Source organism: Oryctolagus cuniculus, chromosome 5 (genome assembly GCF_964237555.1).
Source record: "Oryctolagus cuniculus chromosome 5, mOryCun1.1, whole genome shotgun sequence".
NCBI lineage: Eukaryota > Metazoa > Chordata > Mammalia > Lagomorpha > Leporidae > Oryctolagus > Oryctolagus cuniculus.
Genome location: NC_091436.1, coordinates 74,320,093 through 74,328,796, shown reverse-complemented (window position 1 = coordinate 74,328,796; position 8,704 = coordinate 74,320,093). Strand labels below are relative to the sequence as shown.

Below are 8,704 nucleotides of genomic sequence, written 5' to 3'. Positions count from 1 at the left end.
TGATTAGGGAACACTTTTCCCTACATTCCTACCAGCATTCATTATTATTTTTTGATTTTTGGATGACATCTATTCTAATGGGCTGAGGTAAGACTTCATTGTTGTTTTTATTTTTATTTCCCTGATGGCTAATGATGTTGAGCATTTTTTTATGTGCCTCTTGGCTATTTGTGTTTCATCCTCCAAAAAATGCCTATTCTTGTTTTGTCCATTTCTTAGCTGGATTGTTGTGGAGTTTCTTGAACCATTCATACATCTTGTATATTAATTCTTTATCAGATGCATAGTTTGAAAAGGATTTCTTCCATTGTTTCATTTGCCTCTTCACTTTGTTGAGTGTTTTCTTTGCTGTACAGAAACATATTATCTTGATGTAATCCCATTTGTCTATTTTTGTTTCATTGCCTATGTTTCTGGGGTCTTTTCTAAGAAGTCTTTGCCTATATCTTGCAGAGCTTCAGCAGTGTTTTCTTCTAATAATATGAAAATATCATGTCATAGAATTAGATCCTTGATCCATTCTGAGTTGATATTTGTGTAAGGTGTAAAGTAGGGGTCTTGTTTCATATTTCTGAACATGGGGTGATTAAAATTTTTTAAATTTTATTTTCAAATGTTAATTGCTTGTGTATAGATCTACCTTATTTTTATGTGTTGATATTTACCCTGCAATATTGATGAATAATTTACTTACTATAACAGTCTTAGGAATTTCTATATATAATATCATGCCATTTGTAAATAAAAATAATTTTGTACCCTCCATTCCAATGAGTATATCTATTATTTATTTTTCGTGCCTACTTGCCTAGGCTACACCTTCCAGTGAAAGGTTGAATAAAAATGATGTAAATGGATATCCTTGTCTTTTTCATAATCTAAGGGGGAAAGTTTTCATTTTCTCATCATTGAACATAATGTGGGCTTTTTATAAGCGCCCTTTATTATGTTGAGTATTTTTTATCATGAAAGTGTGTTGGGTTTTATAAAATCCTTTTTTCTAAATTAATTAGATGATTATGTGTTTCCCTAGTCCCCTTTTGTCTCTTAATATTCTGCATCCCATTGATTTTTATATATTGAACTCTTCTGAGGCATCATTTTAAATTTTAACATATATATGAACCATGGATTTTGCTAACAGTTGCATGCATACTTTGATTTATTTGAGATAGATGCAAACTAATACTACTTCACCAACAGATGGCATAAAATCATTTGTAGGAAACTATTTTCCAGTCATGCATGAGCAATATGAATTGCAAGGGGGGTAACAGTCTTCAAAGTGTCCCTTTGCCACTTAGAAATGAGAGCCTATAATGCTTCCCTTTCCTTTGCCTGGAGATGTGACTCTGAAGTTTGTTTCAGAAATGAGAGCCTATAATGTTTCCCTTTCCTTTGCCTGGAGATGTGACTCTGAAGTTTGTTTCATAATGCCTCTCAGAAAGTTCTGTTAGGTTAGACAACCAGTTGTTCATAATGACTGTGACTTGATAATATACTCTATTTAATATAATATATATATATATTTATTTATTTATTTTCCCTTCTGTTTTCATTTCCCCTATCTCTTGATCATACTTCCTGAATTTGTCTTCTCAAATAAATTGATCACTTTTAGACATTATGTTTGATCTTTATTTTGGGAAAACTAGGCCAAGTTACAGGTAAAGTATCTGTTGTACTCATAGGGTAACATTGCATAATGTAGCAGAAGCTGACAGGGTATGTTGAAACTCCCGTGTTTGGTCTTGCCACTTTTACCAGATGTGACATAGAGCTGTAGAACTGTTTTGTTTTCATTTCTGGGGATGCTGAAATGATTTTTATTATTGATTTGATGTTTAGAGTTGTTCTTGAACTCATTGAAACTTCTTTCCCTTACTATTTTTTCTCTTCTTGAATTTTGGGCATCTTCTAAAATAACTGCCTTCATTAATTGGAAAGCAATAACTTCCAGGAATTGGAATAAGAAGGGTGATTCTTAGGAGTATATGTAAATTTTGAAGTAATGGGAGTGATAATTAATATAACAAATTATATTATAAAATTATTATGTATCAGGCACTGCATTAAGTTTAATCCTAACATCCCCATAAAGCAAGTGCTAATATTAGCTCCATCTTACCTTTAAGAGTTTTAAATATACCCCAAGTAACACTGGTCTCAATCTTGTTTTAGATGACCTTAAGATGTTCTTCCTGTGAATGAGTTAACATTCTAGCTATAAAATTCATGAAATGTTTGAATAAAAGCTCCATAAAAAGTAAACACCTTGTCTGAGATTCTGTCCCTTTTAAAATGAAAACTGAGCTAGTGCAAACAAATTACGGACAAGTTAGCCTTTGATATAGAAAACTTGGTTTCAGGGTATGCTGCTATTTTTGATGAAATCTTGAAATAGAACAAAGCTGCACTTAACGGACTTGATTCTCTTGATGATATACTCTGAGCTTTTAAATCTCAGTGTTGCTCTTGTGTCTACACAGATTGAGTTGGGAGATGTTAATTTTTTGTTATTTGTCTTCTAGATGTCCTTGGCATGTATACCTCAATGGAATCCAGTTCATCTCCAATCTGTCAGAAGACATCATAGGTGGTTCGGCTCCTTATGTCCAAAGTCTGCACAAAAAATATGTGAGTACACTGAAATAAAGAGGCCAATATTGCTGTTTTCAAGCATCTTCTAAAATGATTTTGTAGTGGCTAATATATTGGAATGAAGTCACCTACCAGTTCCAGACTGAGGAGAGAAGGATAATGTTTGGTCAATATTAGAAAAATATCTTTCCTTGGAATTGTGCTAATGAGTGTTTTGTTGCTCCAGAAAGGCTTTGATGAACATGACTCTAAGTTAAACCCAAGGTTAACTCACTGCAAAGATTAGTCTCCAGTGTATTTATCAAGTAGCTTCAGTATTATCATATGATACAGCATATATTTATTCTCCAGTGAAAATTTCCCACTGTAAACTATCACCTCTTTTATTCCTGTATTTTAAGGAGGTAACATGATCCCTTCTCTCTGCCTCTGAATCATGTTACTATCATATCAAAAGAACCCTAGAACTTTGTAAGGCTTACTAGTGAAGCTAGTGGCTATACCCAGAAATTAGACATTTTAATGCCTCGAGAAACTGTTTTACAATTTTTGCATATGTAAGTTTGAGGAGACAAAATGATTATTCCTCTTGGCAAAAATACTATCTTTTACATTTTTTATTTCTAGGGATTCAGACAATGACCAATAACTGAATTTTCATTTTTTGTGAGTGTTTATTTAGTCTTTGAAAATCAGAACTAAATCATCTTAATGATAGATATTATATGTTGAAAAATAGCATAATTCAATTAGTTCCATGTAAAGTTAGAGAAGGGGATATTTAATATTTTTACTAAATAAATATACTTCACTTTTTAGCCAGTAGGCTAAAACTGTCTTTCTTCACTTTTGATTCGTTTAAAGTTGACGTCAGTTTCCCATATCAGCCAAGCTTCTTGATACAGTTTATATTCATAAATGAATAAGCTTCAGAGAAGAAGGTATTTATTCTCATACTTGCAGACTCTTTCTGTAGGAATGAAAATGGAATGGAGTATTCTAAATTAAAGAATAATATTTTTAGAAAGCTTAGGTTTTTTTTTTTCAATATTTGTTATTAATTTGAAAGGCAGAGTTATAGAGAGGTAGACACACACACACACACAGAGAGAGAGAGAGAGAGAGAGAGAGAGAGAGAGAATATCTTCCATTTACTGGTTCATTCCCCAAATGGCTGCAACATCTGGAGCTGGGCTGATCTGTAGCCAGGAGCCAAAAGCCAGGATCCAGGAGCTTCTTCTGGGTCTCCCATGTGGATGAGGGTGCCCAAGAACTTGGGCTATCCTCTGCTGCTTTCTTAGGTACAGCTCCCTGCTTAGCAGGGAGCTGGATCAGAAGTGAAGCAGCTGAGTCTTGAACCGGCAACCAAATGGGTTGCTGGCATTGCAGGTGGCAGCTTTACCCACTATGACAGAATGGCAGCCCCAAGAATAATATTTTTTTTAAATAATAATCTAAGGGCTGGTATTATGGTGCAACAGGTCGAGCTGCCACTTGCAATGCCAGTATCCCATGTTGGAGTGCTGGTTGGAGTTCACTTCTCTTCAAGCTCCCTGCTAATGTGCCTAGGAAGACAGTGGATGATGGCCGTGTGCTACCCATTTGAGAGACCCATGTTGAGTTCCTTGCTGCTAGCATTGGTGTGGCCCAGTCCTGTGCGTTGGGGCCATTTGGAAGATCTCTTCTATTCTGTGTCTCCTTCTCTTTCTGTCACTATGCTTTTCAAGCAAGTAAGTATATCTTTAAGGAATAATAGCCTAAATTGTTTAAATAAAGAAAAGGAAAAAAAAGCTCTTTAGAATGCTGATTACTCTTAATTAAAAGAAAAAAAGAGAAATTTTGCCTGTTTATATGGCTTATGTTTTATTACACATCCTAATTAGGGAATTAAGGATTGTTGTAGAGTCTAGATAGAACTCAAACTAGCTCTTATTTTAAGACTTCTTGATAATCTTAATGGACCTAATGATTTTTGGGAGAATTCTAATTTCCAGCCAGCCTCAATTTTAGGAACATTAAACATGATATTTCATTTTCCCAGTTTGCTTCAATATTTTTAAGAGAAAGTCACATGCATGGTCTTTATTTCAGTAATTAGAACAAGGTACAAATGATCTTTTAAATAAGCCATAATCCATTCTACACAATCTGCTTGTCAATGAAGATATATATCATTATATTTTAAGAGCCTTTCAAATAAATAAAAAACATTGTCAATAGAACTTACTTTAAATATTTTTATCAAAGTTTTCTAAATAATGCTTTAACCATTAAGGAATGATGGACCTTTATTCCAGGTCAGTCGTTGTACACACTGAGTTACTTTTTTCAATTTTAGAATCTCCCTTCATAATGTATATGCTTATTCTTGAAACTCCTTCATTTATACATCAACGATGTTTCATTTATCTTCCACAGGCATTCTGTATTTTGATAGACATATCAGATTCCTTTTAGCCTTTTAGGTACTATATTTCATTGCAGATGTCTATCCTAGAAACCCTACTATCATTTTGTGATTTTCACTTTATCTTTCTCTTTTACTGACACCTTGTCAATGGTGCTCATTTTCTAGAAGATACAAGTGAAGCACATATGGAAGCTAAAGTTTTGTGTTCTTGAATCTAGCATGATATACTCATCTATTATTACACTTGATGCATACTATGACTAGCAGCTATTTATTTATATTTTATTTTAAAATATTTATTTATTTGACACAGAGAAAGACACTCAAAGAGAGAGAAAGAGTGTAGAGCAATTCAGAGAAAGAGAGCTCATATCCACAGGTTCAATCACCCAGTATCTATAATGGCAGATTGAAGCCAGGAGGTGGGGACACAATCTAGGTCTCCCACTGGGCAGCAAGAACCCAGCCACTTAAGCTATCAACTGCTGCCATTCAGAGTGCCCACTAGCAAGAAGTTGGAGTTTGGAGCTGGAGCTGGGGATCCATGATGTGGAACGTGGGTGTCTTAACCAGAAGGCTAAACACCCACCCCTGAATTTTGGATTCAAATAATTCCCTCTCAAACTTTGCAGATATCTCTTCATTGTTTTCTACTATCAGTGTTTTTGTCCAGAAACATGACTGTATTTAGGTTCTAGATTCTATGTTTTGGTTTCTCTCTTTCACGTTAGAAGATCTCCACATGTTGGGTAATCCTTAGCTATTTCTCCATACTAAAGAGTACGGGCCTCATTACTATCTGGAGATTCCTTATAATGGGATGTATTTTTTAAAGATTTATTTATTCATTTGCAAGTCAGAGTTACACAAAGAGAGGAGAGGCCGAGGAGGGGGGGCGAGAGAGAGAGAGAGAGAGAGAGAGAAACTTGGGCCATCCCCTACTGCTTTCCCAGGCCATAGCAGGAAGCTGGATCAGAATTGGAGCAGCCGGGTCTCAAACCAGCACCCATATGGGATGCCGGTGCTTCAGGCCAGGTTGTGAACCTGCTGCACCACAGTGCTGGCCCCATAATAGAATGTATTGAAAGGTGAGGTTGATTACAGTGTGATGCAATAACATAACATTTTAATTAAGAGGGTCTCAATATCATATATGGACCGGTATTCCATGAACCTTTCAATTTCTCTAGAGAAGATTCTTCAATATTATGATTGGAGGGTAAAGTGTAGCTTTCTATATTCTGGGAATAAAACTGTGGAACTGCCTGTGGGTCTCCCCATTCAGAGTAGAGATTTGTGTTGTGTTCTGTATTACTTAATAGAATATCCCTCCTCATTTTTTGCTGTTTGCACCTGTAACTGAAAGTAAAACTTGTAACTTCTATTGAGATCAGGGAAGTCAAGTAGTATCTAAATTTTTCACAAGAAAGATTTTAACTATTTTAACTTATATTGCCATTTCACCTTCAAATATATATGAGTTTTCATATCCTGAGACTTGGATCTTTTGAAATAAAACTCTCAGCTTCCCATTGGCTTGCTTCAATTCTAGTGGAGGTTTCAGCCTGTTTTGTTAAGCACCTACTTTTCATCTGTGTACATTCTTTTTTTTTTTTTTTTTGGACAGGCAGAGTTAGACAGTGAGAGAGAGAGAGACAGAGAGAGAGACAGAGAGACAGAGAGAAAGGTCTTCCTTTTCCGTTGGTTCATCCCCCAAGTGGCTACCACGGCCGGCGCACTGTACCAATCCAAAGCCAGGAGCCAGGTGCTTCCTCCTGGTCTCCCATGTGGGCGCAGGGCGCAAGCACTTGGGCCATCCTCCACTGCCTTCCCAGGCCACAGCAGAGAACTGGACTGGAAGAGGAGCAACTGGGACTAGAACCGGTGCCCATATGAGATGCCGGCGCCACAGGCGGAGGATTAACCAAGTGAGCCGCAGCGCCAACCCTTAATATAATTTTAAATATTGTCAATTACTCACTCTAATATCTGCAAGTAAAATAGAGCTTAACTGCTCTGAAAGCATGGAGGCCTGCCTTCCTCTGTTTTCATGCTGTTTTCTCAGTAGAAGAGTGCATTCTCCTGAAACCTTTACAGAGTCTCCTACCTGAGTTCTCCAGTCATACTTTGCAGAGCCTTCTGTTATAACACTTACTACCTTTTCCTCTGTTTATTTATCTTTCTCCTACTAAGCCATAGCTCCTTGAAGGCAGATATTAACTCTTACTCCTTTTTGTACTCCTTAGGCTTAGCATAGCAGTTGACATTATGTGGGTGCTCTGTATATGTTTACCAAAAAATGATGAAATAATGTGTTAATAATGTCTCTATATTTTAAAGGACTTCCTAACATTTCATTTCCAAGTGATTTCTTTCTAGTCTGTATCGTTTCTCCTTTCCTGTGTCGTCATTCCTTATCATTTCAGTTCTAACAAGCAAGATCAATATTTCTCATCATTTAAACTAAGTGGTATTGGTAAATTTATGTATATTTCTATTGCATAATAGAATAATGTAGTAAAAAATCAGTGAAGATTTTATTTTTGGGAATACTGATATTTGAACACAATATAAAAATATTTGTGAGTCAGATGGAACAGAAGAGGAGAAAATTGTAGAACAGACCCATAAGGAAGCAACTGCTGTAGTCTGGGAAGAACAAATGAACTTCTGAGAAGAGTAAAGATAATAAGAATAAAATATAATTTTAAATGAGTTTTACTATCAATTTGCATTACTATTCACTTGTGTACTTACCTATTGTTTGTCTCCTCATATGAGAATATAATCATTCTGAGAACAAGATTCTTCTTTATCTCCTTCATAATATCCTATGTCTAGAACAGTGCTTGCAATATTATAGATGTTCAGAAAGAGCTCCTTGAGTGGATTAAGGTGGTAGACAATTAAAAAACAACATAAAACAAAACCCCAAATGACTGAAGGGAAAAAAAAACAGATGAGGAAGTCTCATATATATGAATTGAATGAAATAAATTTAAAAAGGCCAGTAATATGAAATAATACAAATTAAATGAACTCTCCAACTAAAAGGCAAAAATCGTCACATTTCATTTTTAAAATTCCAGTTGTTTGCTATATATTAATGTTTCATACTTAAAGCATAAAGACATAGCAAAGATGAAATTAAAAGGATGGAAAAAGTATCCCAGATAAATACTAACCAAAATAAAGGTGATGTCACTGTATTATTTTATACCAAACGGGCTTTAAGCCAAAATAAAGTTAAATGGAATGTATGAACATATTTATGTACATTTTAAAATTACATATACCTAGTAATATAATATTATTTTAAACTTTATAAGCATAAATGGACAGACCTACATGGAAGTCTGAAAAATACAGAGTCTAAAAATAGTTTAACATATTTCTGATTAACTTACAGAAGTTTCATCGAATGGTTCTGTGTCAAACTTGCATAGAAATTTCTTTTCAAGCACTTATGTAATATTTAGGCTGAATGGGAAAAATAAGGCCATTACAGACTAGAAAGAAAGCAGTAAGATGAAGAACAACTGAAAAATGCATATGGCTGAGGCACAGGAGGCTTTGAGGATGAGAGTGGGCCTTCAGGATGAAAGTAGGAGGGACAAACACACAGGGGCTTGGCTTAGAAGAAACTAACATGAGATATGGGGTTTTGAGCTGGGGAATAGCACCATCAGACAG

The 8,704-nt window shown here is 35.3% G+C and overlaps 1 long non-coding RNA gene across 1 annotated transcript; it reads right to left on the bottom strand.

The window, feature by feature from the left end:
* Positions 1-3,279: 3,279 nt before the first annotated feature.
* LOC138849631 (uncharacterized) lies at positions 3,280-8,494 on the bottom strand. Its single transcript, XR_011388609.1, has 3 exons — positions 8,419-8,494; positions 7,769-7,891; positions 3,280-3,571 (listed from the first exon to the last, which is right to left on the bottom strand). It is a non-coding gene; the product is annotated as an uncharacterized lncRNA (long non-coding RNA).
* Between the last annotated feature and the right edge of the window lie 210 nt (positions 8,495-8,704).